This window comes from Bos indicus, chromosome 21 (genome assembly GCF_029378745.1).
Source record: "Bos indicus isolate NIAB-ARS_2022 breed Sahiwal x Tharparkar chromosome 21, NIAB-ARS_B.indTharparkar_mat_pri_1.0, whole genome shotgun sequence".
Classification (NCBI taxonomy): domain Eukaryota; kingdom Metazoa; phylum Chordata; class Mammalia; order Artiodactyla; family Bovidae; genus Bos; species Bos indicus.
Genome location: NC_091780.1, coordinates 49,461,806 through 49,477,095, shown reverse-complemented (window position 1 = coordinate 49,477,095; position 15,290 = coordinate 49,461,806). Strand labels below are relative to the sequence as shown.

The 15,290-nt window shown below is 38.3% G+C and overlaps 1 long non-coding RNA gene across 7 annotated transcripts in view; it reads right to left on the bottom strand.

Moving 5' to 3' along the window:
• The window catches only part of LOC109575385 (uncharacterized), a 59,133-nt gene extending 43,845 nt beyond the window's left edge, over positions 1-15,288 (bottom strand). For 5 of the 7 annotated variants that reach the window (XR_011562675.1, XR_011562677.1, XR_011562674.1 and 2 more), the window contains exons 1-3: positions 3,805-15,288; positions 1,925-2,052; positions 1,656-1,747 (exon numbers count right to left, since the gene is read on the bottom strand). This is a non-coding gene — a long non-coding RNA (uncharacterized lncRNA). The remainder of the gene's footprint in view (positions 1-1,655; positions 1,748-1,924; positions 2,053-3,804) is intronic. The other 2 variants (XR_011562678.1, XR_002183218.2) reach the window with 2 other exon arrangements.
• Positions 15,289-15,290: the final 2 nt, after the last annotated feature.

The following is a 15,290-nucleotide window of genomic DNA, read 5'->3' as shown; positions in this document are numbered from 1 at the left end:
TGATCGCTGTGGAAGGCTTTCTTCTCTCTCCTTGCTATCCTTTGGAACTCTGCATTCAAATGGGTATATCTTTCCTTTCCACCTTTGCTTTTTCCTTCTTTTCTTTTCACAGCTATTTGTAAGACCTCCTCAGACAGCCATTTTGCTTTTTTGCATTTCTTTTTCTTGGGGATGGTCTTGATCCCTGTCTCCTGTATAACGTCACAAACCTCCGTCCATAGTTCATCAGGCACTCTGTCTATCAGACCTAGTCCCTTAAATCTACTTCTCACTTCCACTGTATAATAATAAGGGATTTGATTTAGGTCATAGCTGAATGGTCTAGTGGTTTTCCCCACTTTCTTCAATTTAAGTCTGAATTTGTTATGTATATTTTACTACAGAACAAAAAAAAACTAATTCAGCTCATATATGTACTGTAATGCTAATTCTCCAGAAGCAATGATTATATCAATATTCTTTTTAATTCCATGTCTCTGAATTCCTATCACTGTAATTCAGTAAGAAGAAAAGCTGTGATCCAAGATAAAACTGACAAAGGAAAATAGAGAACAAGATAAAAACAAGTTTTTTTAATTGAAAATAATTTTTATCAGATTGGATCTAGAAGATCAAGATGGTGGACAGAGTAGGAAAATCCCAAGCTCATCTTCTCCAACGGACACACACATAGAACTACATATAGAATAACTATCTCTGAAAATGACTTAAAGACTAGCAGAATACATTTTCTACAATTAAAGATATAAAAGAAAATGGGTACGAGGGGCACAGAACCCTCACCCTAGTGCAGCAACCCACAACTAGGAGGGGTATCACAACCGCAGACATTAACCCTAGAGAGTAAGGCGTCTGAGCCCCTTGTCAGGCTTCCTAGCTTGTGGCACTAGAACTGGGAAGACAAACCTTCACAAGAAGGATGGATTTACAGAGTATTATGCTAAGTGAAATAAGTCAGAGAAATCACAAATACCATGCAATTTCACTTATATACGGACTCTACAAAACAAGACAAAGGAAATCAAAAGAGAAACAGAGTCAGAGACACAGATAACAAACTGGTGCACACCAGAGGGGAACTGGGTGGGGGCTGGGTAAAATAGGTAAAGGGGATTCAGAAATACAAACCTCCAGCTACTGAACAAATGAGTAACCAAGACGTAATGTTCACCACAAGCAACACAGTTGATAATACTGTAATAAATATGTATGGTGACATTTGGTTAAAAAACTTACAGTTGTAATCAATTCATAATGTATGTGTGTGTTAGTCGCTCAGTCATGTGTGTCTCTTTGCGACCCCAAAGACTGTAGCCTGCCAGGCTACTCTGTCCTTGGAATTTTCCACGCAAGAATGCTGGAGTGGGTTGACATTTCCTTCTCCAGGGGATCTTCCCTACCCAGGGATCAAACCTGTGTCTCCTGCATTGCAGGCAGATTCTTTACCATGTGAGCCACTGGGGAAGCCCATAATGTATATAAATGTCAAATCACTGTTTTCACTTAAAACTAAGATAATATTGATGTCAACTATATTTCAAGTAAAAAATAAATAAAATCTTTATTTATTATTTGAGTCAACCTAATTACAAAAGTAGGAAAACATAAAATGAAACAGTCAGTGTTGAAATTAAGGAATTAAGTCAAATACATACTTGCAAACTTGGAGGAAATCCTGGAATTCCTGACAAAGGAACTGTGTGGTAAAGGACAGAAGGATCTTTCCATATCTCAATCCTGAGAAGAGCTGAAGGGAAAGTCAAGATAGAACAGTAGAAAAAAAAATATGATTGTAACTAAGACTTTTAATAGTTTGGCAAACAGAAACTACAGACTACTGTGGTAGGTGGCTATAAGCAGGTTCAGAACATACAGGGAAATATACATAGTATGGAGAGTAGATTTTTTTCATTGATATTTTCACCTTGGTGTTTACTGTGTTCATTCAAAAGTAAAGCTGGCAAGCAACTTTCACGACAGGAAGATTACCAACTGAAAGGGATATCACACTCCTCCAGTGTGTGTAACTTTCAATGCATCTTCATGATAGTCCTGAAATATAATCAGAGCAGAGTCAAGTAAGATGCTAAGGCTTCTCTTCAGATGCAGCAATTTCCACCAAAAGAATAAGTACAAATTCCCTTACTGAAGCTGTGAGTTCCAAACTTACCACCTTAGGATTCTGTGTGATTAAAACTATAAACTAGTCTCATATACTCTGCTAGGACCCTTTTTCTCCTTCGTCACCACAGATCATATTATTAATAGCACAACTCTCTTCATTTGTAATCCAAAACCTCGTTATTCCTGCTAGAAATGCCACAGAGCTTTACAACCATCTGAATCTCAGTCACCTTTCAAAAAGAGATCTCATCTCCTTTGTGCCCTTTGTGAAATCCTCTTCTAATCTCTTCATCGCTAAATACTCATAATCTTTGCAGTCTAAATTAGTGCTTCTTGGAAATTCCCTGGTGGTCCACAGCACTTTCACCGCTATGACCTGGGTTCAGTCCCTGGTAGGGAACTAATATCCCACAAGATGCCTAAAATAAATGTTTCTTTTTTTTCTCTCTACTTGTGGCAAATGGGGGCTACTCTCCACTTGCAGTGCACTAGCATAGGCTCTAAGCACAGGCTTCAGCAGTGGCAGCATATGGCTCAATAGTTGTGACTCATGGGCTTAGCTGCTCTGCCACATGTGTGATCTTGCAGGACCAGGGATTGAAACAATCTCCTACATTGGCAGGTGGATTCTTTACCACTGAGCCACTAAGGTAGCCCCAATAAATGCTTCTTGAACTATCTGTGGTAAAATGCCATTTAAAAATTTTTTCTAATCCTTTGTGGACTGAGCCTTTTATAAAATGAAATTTAAATGAATTACCAGAATTTTTTAAACATGTCAAATAGAAACCAAATTTTATTATAAATTTGACAGGCATATAATTTCTCTGTCAAATTCCTATAAAAGTTTCTAAAGCTTATTCTTAATTTCTGTACTTATATTTCAGCACAGTGGTAATAGTCCACACACTGCTATCAGTCTGCAGACTGCACTTTGGGTTTTTTCATTTTGTTTTTAAATTTTTATTTTGTACTGGAGCATAGTTGACTAACAATGCTGCGTTAATTGCAGGTGTTTAGCAAGGTGATTCGATTATTCTGCTCAATATTCTGCAATAACCTAAATGGGAAAAGAATTTACAGAATGCCCTTTGAACAGCATATATCTAAACAACTCAGGGTTTAAATTAATGAATATTCATTTATTTGGAAAAAAACTGAAACTTGAATTCATCATTTGTTTAAGCAGGACTCAGATATGAAAGGGACAGTAACTCTGGAAAGTGGACACTACATGTATGTACAAAGGCACAGATGTGAGAAATGACATGGCATGTTGCTGACACAATGAACTGAATCGCTCTTACTTGAGGGGCATGTACTGCGAGAGAGGGAACTAAGAGCCAGGTAGGGCTTACAGAGGGAAAGATAAGTGAGGAAAAAGTCCCAAATATTTCTAAAGAAGTACCATGATAGAATCAGTGTCTTTGAAAAAGTAAGCTGGGAGTGGCCCGGCTGAGGAGGGACTTTACACTTACAGTGTTATATATTAGACCTTTTCTCATGTCCTCCAGAGCCTGGAAAAGTGCTCAGTAGATGATGGATGGAAAGCATCTTCATTAAGTAGCAGGTGTTAAAAAATACTTGAAATTCTGTTAGAGGTACTAATTGAAAATATTCTATATTTACTACACCTGACTTCTAAAATTTAAAATAAAAAACAATGTACAGATACTTCACCTGTATAACAGTAAAGAAAACTCAGCTTGGAAAGAGTTGATCATTGGCCAGCAAGAGATTTGGCCAGCAAAGAATTTCTGAAAGACAAAAACAGACAGGAGTGTATTAACAAATTAAACAGAACAGACTACAATAGGAGGAAGCTGCAACTGAGATGAAAGCTGACCTGCCCCCTGGAACCCCAGAGGGATTCTAGGCTCAGGGATACCCGAGGAGCTGTCTCAAAGGGTCATTAAAGAAGGGAGTAGCTAAGGACAGAGACAACCAGAATACCTGAATATAGAAAAACTGTACCCAGTCAAATACTCCACATTTATCTTCCTCTTCCACCTCTACTCACAAAGCATACATGGAAGCCTAATATTTATCCCTAACCAAAAATAACAAGAAGATAACTCTCCTTTGTGGCAAAGATGTTCAACTATCAACCTAAATTAACACACCTCCTTCTATAAGATAAAGTTGTCTCCAAGAAGGAACTGCTTAGCCAAACCACCCACCCCTTCTCAGAGCCCTCTTGTACCTAGGTACTACCATATGACTAGTTTTAGCCAATGGAATGAAATAGAAGTAATGGGTCATTTCCCTGCCAGGCAATGAAGTGTCTTCTCCATTCTCTCCTTCCCTTCCTCTAGGAGACAGAGAACCACAAGGAATTTTAAGGATAGCAGAATCACAAAAGAAATTCAGTACACTAAAATCACAGGAAGGAAAGTTGCCTGCTGAGAAGACCCTCATTGGACGACTAAAGAAGCAAAAAACTAAAATGCTTTTTTGTTAAGCCATTGAATTTTCAGGTTTACTGGTTTCGGCAAATAGCACACTTACTAACGATAGCCTCTTTTTTAAAAAGGAAATAGGAAAAGGAGGAAGGGGAAAACATCAACAGAAAAATTAAGCTTCGGTTTTAGTAACCCAGAGGCAGGCCTTCCTCTTTGTGGCATTTGGAATATCAGCATCCTAACAGTCGGCTTTCTATCCACCCACACTAAAGGAGAGCCTGACAGCTGGCATGTTCCATCACACATGCATATTAGGACAAAGAACTAGGTCACTGGAATGGGAGGGACATGAACGATTATCACCAAGAGGTCAGATGTGGTAGCTTGAACTATTCTTGTAGTACCTTACCCTGTGTGGCCAACAGCAACTAGCACATGCTTTCAACTTTCCGCCAACAAATTTCCTTGTCCAAAACTGCAACTTCATTAGTTAAACTGCCTTCCATGATACCACAGACAACAGTTTATCAAAAGTTTTGCTACTACGTAACACAATTCACCATTTTCCCAGCCTCCTGTAGTGGCTTCCTTGCTAACCACCAACCAGTTTCAAAGCCAATGGTATGTAATTGAAGTTTCTGTTATAGCTGCACCCCACTCTGAGGTACCCATTTTTAAATTAATCACCTTTTCAGGCAAAATAAGCAAACACAAAATATCAATAACATAAAAAAATAAGCATGTATTTCTCACTTCGAGAAATAAATTACTTAAGTCAATTGGGGCAGTTCTGTTTCAGGCTGTAGATCAAGTTGACATCTTTCCCATGTGTTTCTATCTAGGGCTATACAGTGGCCAGCAGATGCCTGGAACCTGTTTTATTATGCAAAGATTGGCAACTCCCAGAGTGGCAAGTGGAAACATTTAACAGCTCCTAAAGCCTAGGCTCAGAACTGGTGCAGTCACTTCTTCCCAAGTTCTTCTGGCCAAGAAGTAAATATCTGCTGAACAGTTACCTAATCTGTCACAATTCACTCTCCTGCACACAAAGATTGTGACTACTGTGCAGTCAAAGATGATTAATATAAGAACCAAGACATTAAAGATTAAATTTTGCAATCTGGTACAACATGGAGGGAACCTGAAGGTATTATGCCAAATGAACAAGCCAAAGAGAAAAAGACAAATACTGTATGATTTCACCCACATGTGGAATATTTTTAAAAATAAACAGAACACACACACACACATGGATACAGAGAACAGATTGCTGGTTACCAGAGGAAAAGGGGATTGGGGAGAAAACAAATGGATAAAGAGGGTGTATGGTGATGGATGGAAACTAGACTTTTTGGTAGTGAGCACTTTGCTGTGCATAAAGTTGTCAATTTATTATGCTGTACACATATTATAAGCCAATATTACAACATATTATAATAAGTCAATGTTACCTCAATAAATATATATGTAACTGTATGTGTGTATATACACACACACACGAAAAAAACTTAAAATTACAATTAACTACCAAACACTGGTAGGAATTGGGGGAGGGAAAAGGAAGTAACTGAACTAAATCTTCATCTTTTATAAAGTGGAGGAAATAGATGGTGTTTAATCAACCAAGGAGTGTAGGTAAAAGCATAATAATTTAAAGTTTCCTGAAGAACAAACAATAAATTAGTTCAAATGTTTGTTTATGGGGGTAGGCCTAACAACTAGTGGCAAGGAATACTGTTGCTTTACATCAAAAGTACTGTTGTACTACATTTTTTTGTTGACATGTTCACGTATTACTCTAAGAAAAAAAGTAACGAATTTCTACTAGAAACTTCTCCCTTAAATGCTAGACTTCAGAGATGAGAGAATATTCCTATATATAAACTGAATACCATGGAAAAAATTGTGTAAGTGAAAGGAAACTTATACTTTCATTGTGGTACAAAAGTATGAGTCTCCCCTTTATATTCAGTACAAATGCAGAAGTAGTTCACATTCCTAGAGAATGCAGTTAGGGGCTAATAAATTTAATACTTAGAAATTTACTTAACATCACTTTTGCCATAAAGAATTCTTAATATGGAAAAATTTACTTATAAAACTTAAAGACTTAAGTGATCTGCTGTTACTCACAATATAGAGAATTGATATGAATACTACCCACCAAAAAGTATATAGGTACAACAAAAGGAAGATAGAAAACCAACACTAATAGATTATTTAAACAATAATTAACCCAAACTACAAATAAAACACAGGTCATTCAGGTCAACAATTCTTTCCATCCATGGCGGACATCACAAATCAAACATGGCACTCTGCCCAGTAACACAAGGGAACAATCTCAAATTCCAAAATTCATCTCAATACAGTACTCCTCACCCTCCAAAACTGATCAGAGTTAGCAAATCAAGTGAAACTTCTTTATCTTAGAGCAAAGCAACACTTCAATTAAAGTTTACTACATGAAAATATTTACTTCATTTCACCTTTTCAGCAATTAAAAAGCTTAACAGATTTTTCCAAAGGTTAGATATTACATTGAGAATCTTGCCGTAATTGAACATTAAGAATGTATTTCTTCATGGCAGAGTCTCGTAGCTACTCAACTCATATAACCTGGAAGTCTGCTGGATATTCAAGCAGTAAGGAAAGGCAAAAAGACTGTCCAAACACTTTTCAACAACTATTTAAAAGATCTGTTGACAGCTTAGACCAATTTTGTTCAATACAGAGTTCCAGGCATCTCTGGATCAAAGGTTATTACTGAGCCATGGTATCGAGCAGATGAGCAGATAGATGCTGGCCCACATTCTGTTCTGAACAAAGTTCCTTCCTCTCTTCACCCAAATCCCCACATCCCTCTGCCTAAAGCACTCCGCACATTACTACATCCTCCTTAACTCAGCTAAATGGACTAGGGCAGGACACTTCACCTTAAAGTAAGCCAATCAAGAGGAATATGATCAACTTTTTTGTGGCATATCTTCCAGAATAATCCAGTGAGATCTTCACACGAACTTCAACTGGAGACAAAGAATAAACTTGCAAATGAAAGTAGATACTTGAACTAGAAGACCATGTAAACTAGTCAGGGCCGGCAGCTGGGCCCTATGCAAAAGAAAAGAGCAAAGGACGCCTGCTGAAAAGGAGAGACTACGCAACAACTGGGCTTCCCTTGTGGCTCAGCTGGTAAAGAATCCGCCCACAATGTGGGAGACCTGAATTCGATTCCCTGGGTTGGGAGGATCCCCTAGAGAAGGGAAAGGCTATCCACTCCAGTATTCTGGCCAGGAGAATTGCATGGACTGTATAGTCCATAGGGTCGCAAAGAGTTGGACACGACTGAGCGACTTTCACTTCCACTTCCATGGAACAATTAATTACTGTTTTTAGTTCCCCATCTAGTTCCGGGGAGGCTCAGGTGTGTTCTAATGTATGCGTATGGATGTCCTCAAAACTCCCTAAAGTATCTCTAAAAAAAGAAAATGAAAAAAAAAAAAATCCCCGCATTACATAAACTAGTAAAGAAACTAAAGGAACCCAATTAAAATGACTACTTAGAGACAGCACCCTTGGAGTAACTGTGGGATACTGCCCATACACAATATAAGCTGTACAATTCGAACCAAGATAATTAAAATCAGTCAATTACTGATGTTGACTAGAAGTCAAGGTATCAACTTGCATTAAAGATAGCAATATTCAGCTTTTAACTACAAAAGGTACCTATAGAAACATTCAATCTCTTGAATTAAAGGCAAGAAAATAGTAATGCTATAAAAATAAGACATTCAAGTTAAACCTCTTTTTCTTTTTTCTTTAAACTCTGAAAGGAATGAATGAAAATACATATATATAAAATAGTTGAAGGAGTGGAACTGAAACACAGGAATTAGCTAGCAGGCCCTGCTCTTGGAACACAAAGTGGCTCCAGCCCACACACATGAAAGTTCTTTGGTTAAGAAGTTGTAATCCGGCATCCTGCCAGATTTCTGGTTTTGCTTGAATCTGGTTATGTTTGCCCTACAGAATATTTTTTATGTGAAAGCTGAAAATCAAGACATTTCATCTTTTAAAAAGTTAGAATTTTAGTTTCTCCTGATAAATTAGTAAACTTGGAAACACAGAGCCCAGTTTCCCATTGGGAAAAGCATCCTCTGGTAAGCCACAGTCCTCCCCACTACCTATTATGTTGCTGAGAACCCAATTCTTCCCCTGTTGCTCCTGACTCCATTAGGATGTGCTGTACTTGGTCACTCAGTCATGTCAGACTCTTTGCTAGAGTAGCCCACCAAGCTCCTCTGTCCATGGGGATTCCCCCAGCAAGAATACTGGAGTGGGTCGCCATGCCCTCCTTCAGGGAATCTTCCCAACCCAGGGATCAAACCCAGGTCTCCCACATTGCAGGTGTATTCTTTACCATCTGAGCCACCAGGGAAGCCCAAGAACACTGGAATGGGTAGCCTACCCCTTCCCCAGGGGAATCTTCCCGACCCGTGAATAGAACTGGAGTTTCCTGCATTGCAGGTGGATATAAGCCTTTAGGATATGAGCTATCAATCTCTCCATTGATATAGATCTTCCACTTCACAAACTTGCACAACCAACTTGTGAGTGGCTTGGTTAAGATCAGTTCTGACATCAACAACACGGTGCAACTATTAACAGGAAAAAAAAAAAGACTTGGTCCTTTGTCCTGCATCCAGCTTAGCAGTGCAGACTTTTCCTACCCTAAAGAAGTGTCCTTCAGTTCTTTGTCTCTTTTTCCTGTAATACAACCTCTCTAGGAACCATCCCAATCCCTCAGGCAAGGGTGGAGAGGAAGAATCAAATTATCAGTTCTAATCTCCCAGGAGGCTCCTGTGCCTCTAAGTAAACTTATGGATGCAGCTAATAGATAACTGGAAGGAAGTTACATCATCTCTACCAGCCAGCAGTGTCTGAAACTCATACCCTGCTCAGAAAAAAAAAAAAAATTCTTTCAAAAAATGTTTGAATTTAGGCAACTTGCATGTTTACTGGTAGCCTTGAACATCTTTTCATAATGTAATTAACATAAAATTTTTGTCACAGATTTTTTCTGTATTGAAATTTCAAATGATTCAGTATATTTTTATAACTACTGTTTGGCAATGCAGAGAAAGCCAGAGGGAAAATATATTTAATATCCTAATAACCAAATTGGAAAAAGCATTAACTTTAGCATGTTAGAAAAGGAAGAACATAAGAACATTGAATGTTTTTCTCCAGAAAAACACATTAACAAGAATTAAGGTATCTCTACAAAAAAATCAATCATAATAAACATAACAAGAGAAACAGGACAAACACTTGACCATCAGCAGGCACACATACCACCCCACCAGGGTCCATATCCATCTTGATGCTATACTCTTATCCATTATTTGTTGCCTGGGTTTCAAATCCAAATAAGCATGAGGAGTTGCCATAGAGACAATGTGTCACTTTTGGAACCAGAAGCTTAGTACTACTGAGTACTTATGGTCTTCATAACGTCAGTACTTCCTCCCACACTTTGAATTATACATCCAACATTACACATTCCGACATTAAAACTTCACAAAATGTGATTTCATTCTGTCCTTTAAAGAAGTCAATTTGTTACTTTCTCAAAAATAGTTTCCCCAAAATAATTTATAGTTTATGTAGTATAGTAAATGTCAAGAGAAACAACCTAAGTCATTTTACATGTTAAGAACATACATACTCAATACATGCTTAATGGATTAATATTAAAGATTCTGGCTTAATAAAATAAATTGTACACCATTATTGAAATGTACTTTTTTAAAGAATTTTTTATGTGGACCATTTTTAAAGACGTGGACCAGTCTTTATTGAACATGTTACAATAGTTTCTTTTTATTTAATGTTTTGGGTTTTTGGCCACAAGGCATGTGAAGTATTAGCTCCCCAACCAGCACCCCTTGAACGGGACTACCAGGGAAGTCCCTGAAATACACTGTTTTTCAATCGTAACTGAGCGTAATCATATCTTATTAATTCATGTCTTAGCTCAATGTTATTAATAATAGTATTCCTACCATCGTTCATTTAATATGAAAATTAAATTATTTTCATATTAAATGAAACTAAAAATTTAAAAACAACACTAAGAAGCAGCATTTTATTTTATAGCAGATTGATACAGAGGTCCTCCTTGACTTATAATGGGGTTCTGTTCCAATAAATCCATCATAAGTCAAAAATACCATAAGTCAAAAACAATTTAATATACTTGGGAGAAACATCAATAACCTCAGATATGCAGATGACACCACCCTTATGGCAGAAAGTGAAGAGGAACTCAAAAGCCTCTTGATGAAAGTGAAAGTGGAGAGTGAAAAAGTTGGCTTAAAGCTCAACATTCAGAAAACGAAGATCATGGCATCTGGTCCCATCACTTCATGGGAAATAGATGGGGAAACAGTGGAAATAGTCTCAGACTTTATTTTTTTGGGATCCAAAATCACTGCAGATGGTGACTGCAGCCATGAAATTAAAAGACGCTTACTCCTTCAAAGAAAAGTTAAGACCAACGTAGATAGCATATTGAAAAGCAGAAACATTACTTTGCCAACAAAGGTCCGTCTAGTCAAGGCTATGGTTTTTCTAGTAGTCATGTATGGATGTGAGAGTTGGACTGTGAAGAAAGCTGAGTGCCAAAGAATTGATGGTTTTGAACTGTGGTGTTGGAGAAGACTCTTGAGAGTCCCCTGGACTGCAAGGAGATCCAGCCAGTCCATTCTAAAGGAGATCAGCCCTGGGTGTTCTTTGGAAGGAATGGTGCTAAAGCTGAAACTGCAGTACTTTGGCCGCCTCATGCGAAGAGTTGACTCATTGGAAAAGACTCTGATCTGGGAGGGATTGGGGGCAGGAGGAGAAGGGGACGACAGAGGATGAGATGGCTGGATGGCATCACTGACTCGATGGACGTGAGTCTGGGTGAACTCCGGGAGTTGATGATGGACAGGGCAATTCATGGGGTCACAAGGAGTCGGACACGAATGAGCGACTGAACTGAACTGAACCTACCAAATATCACAGCTTAGCCTAGGCTACCTTAAACATGCTCAGAACACTTATATTTAGTTGGCTAATCATCTGACACAAGCCTATTTTATAATAAAGTGTTTAATATCTCATGTGATTGATTGTACATTGTTCTAAAAGTGAAAAACATAATTTTTTTAGGGTATTTGGTTGTTTACCCTCAATATTGTGGTGCAACTGGGATATGTGGCTCACTGCCACTGTCCAGCATCACGAAAGAGTATCATACCATATATGACAAGCCTGGAGAAAATCAAACGTAGGTTTCTACTGAATGCACATCACGGTTTCACATCACTGTGAAATTAAAAAATCATAAGCAGAATCACCTACTTTGGAGACTATCTGTATTTTTATTTCCTTTAGGAACTATCCCTAATAATTAAAAATTATTAGTGGTATCTAAGGCAGGTATCTGCCTGCGAATGCAGAAGATGCAGTTTTAATCCCTGGGTCAGGAAGATACCTTGGAGGAAAACCCATTCCAGTATTCTTGCCTGAGGACTCTCATACACAGAGGAGTCTGCTGGGCTTACAGGCCATGGGGAAGCAAAACAGTAGGACAAAACAACAACGAGAGGGTAGTTTGTTGCCAATAAAACACTAAGAATAAGGAAAAATATCATTCTCAGATCAATCAGAGAATATCTCCAGATCATCAAAGAATCAGAGACTGGGAACCCTCATACATAGCTGTTAGGACTGGAAAATGATAGTCACTATAAAAACAGCTCTAAGTTTCTCCAAAAGTTATACATAGAACTATCATACAACCTATCATTTTCACTTCTAGGTATCTACTCAAGAAAAACAAGACCATATGTCCACAAAAGACGTGCAAACGAATATTTAAAGAAATGGTATTCAAAACAGCCAAAAACTAGAAACCTAAATGTTCATCAGAGAATTCCCTGGGGGTCCAGTGGTTAGGATTTGGTGCTTTCACTACCAGTGCTGGGATTCAATCCCTGATCATGGAACTAAGAGTGGCCATAAATAAACAAATAATGTTAATCAACTGGTAAATGAGTAAACCATAAATAAAATGAAATTCTATTTAGCAATAATAAAAGGAATTAATGACACAAGATCAAAAACATTATGCTAAGTCAAAGAAGACAGACATAAGAGATCATATACTGTATGAGTCCATTCATATCAAATGTTCAGAAAAGTAAAATTTACAGAAAAGGAAGGTACATTCATGGTTGCCTGGAGGTAGAAGTGGGGATTAGCTGTAAATGGGCATGTGGAATCTTATTAAAGAGATGAAAATGTTCTAAAACTGATTTATAGTGTTGGTTGTACCACTTGATAAAATAAATTATTAATGTGTATACTTGAATGAATTATATATGAAAAATATACCTCAATAAAATAGGATGTTTTCTTTTTTAAAGTCAGAGAACATTAGAGCTGCAGGGAACCTTGCCAGAACTTATACAAATGAAGGAAGTGAGGCCCCAAAGGGTTAAATAACTTGTTTAAATGTTATCCAGTAATCCTGACAAAAGTAAAAAAGACTAAAATTCAGCCTCAGCCTCCTGCAAAAAATAAAATGCCATGGAATTGTTTAAAATTACAATAACAGTTGCATAGATTTCTTTGTGAGGAGTTCTAGAAGTATTAAAATTTGAGAACCTAAAAGAATGTTTAAAACATAAAAATCCTAAGAATGTGATGTTTAGAAAAATTTTTAAAAAGCTAGAAAAACTCATTTGTCACTCTTTGAGGTCATATAACTTTCAAAACTGGTAATAAAAGAAAAATAACTAAACATTTTTTCTGACTTTCTGATAAAAGCTGTATTTCAGGGTAATGAAATGCTGCCAGTTTATGACAGAAAGCTTCTCCAATAGAGAGGAAGAATGCAAATTAATAAATGTAGATGGAATTAAAAAAAAAACACAAATTATCATTTTGAAGCCTATAATAAAATTATGATTCAGGCAAGAATTATCAATTATTATTAAGGCCATTAAGTGAATGGTTGAAGGCAAAGTTGAACATTTACAGAAAACATCATACCTCACAGATTACTTTGCTTTATGGAGACTTCACCAACCTAATCAAGCCATTAGCATTAAATGTCCAGGTTTATTAGAACTTCAGGTACTAGAGTTATAAGCTAAACACCAAGAGAAAGTAGTCAAACAATTACAGAAGGGAAGATATTCTCCAGGACAATATGCCTCCTCTTAGCTAATCAGAGAAAAAAAAAAAAAAAAGTAGGGGTGACTAGATTGAGATTTTGAAATATAAACAAAAACAAATATGGTCCTTAACTGGATCCTGGTTTGGACAAGATGGCTATAAAGAATATTGGGGAGATAACTAGATAAACTTGAAGATAACAGAAGTTATCTTAAGTGTGATAACACTATTTTTGTAATATACTATTATGTTTTCAGAAATACATATTGAAGTACTTACAAGTGGGAGATTCAGATACCCATGGTCCACTTCAAAATATTTCAATGAATTTAAAAAATAAAAAATTCAAATCCAAGTCTCAACTTCCTAATTCATTGCTGTTTCCATTACTGCTCATTAATTCATTCATAATTATAAGAAGAATTACATAGAAAAATCTCTTGCAGACAAGAGGTTCAGAGACGTGATCTACCACGAAGGAACGCATTTTTTTGTTGTTGGTTTTTTGTTGTTTTTACAGCTACCGAAAGACACGTAACTCAGAGGTAACAACTCAGTATCACAGGCAACAAGACACCAAAAGGCATCAAAGCATCACGAATGGAGAATTTTGCCCTCAAAGAGCTAAAAATATCTTGTAGAACAGTTTCGTGAAGTTAATTACAAGAGAACTAGGCTGTTTCAAGATCATAGTTAAGGCTCTGAAGCGGCAGCCCACTAATGCAATCCTCAATTGTTACATAAAATTACCTGTTCCCTTCTGACTTCACTGCCCTGTACAACCAGTTTACTACTTTTCAAGATGTGGTGAAGTTAACGGACACTCTTTCGAAAATCCCTCTCTCAAGCGAGGGCAGCCAAGCTAAAGAAAACCTTCACCGTAACAACCAGCTTCTTTACACCTAGGGCCTCAAAACAGGGAACGCGGAGCCTCCTCCCTCGGAGACCAGAGAAGACGCCGATTATCAACCAGCAGATCTAACTCATTTGCCTTGTTTTCGCCTGTCTCTCTAAATCCAAAGGGTGGCGCTGTCCTCATTCCTTCCCCGCACACCAGGTGTGCGCGCAGGTCCACTTCGAGGTCCGACCGAGGGGTGGCGGCGTCCACTGACGACCTCGGTCCGGCTTCGCCGCCGCCCCGGCCCGCGCGGCTCCTCTCCCTACCCAGCCCCTCCGAGTGAGCCCGCGAAAGCGCCCGCTCCCCTTCTCAGGGGCTCTCTCTCAGAAACTCTCCACAACACTCGGGGCAGGCGAGACGGCTAGGAAAGACACAAGCCAGCACTCTGGCTCTGAGCCCTCAGCCCAGAAAGAGAGAAGCGTATAATGAAAAGCGTCGCGACCTCTCGCACCAACGCGAGTTAACGCCACTTCGACCGCCAGAGCCCCCAAGATAACCGACTTGCAGACTTGACTGGACTGAGTGGTCTCTGAACGACGGGAGAGGGCGCCCATCTGCCGGCACCGCCAGCGCTTCCCGCCCCGCCCCACCGGCCTACGTGCGTCAGGAATCACGTGCCTCGTCTCTCTTTCCTA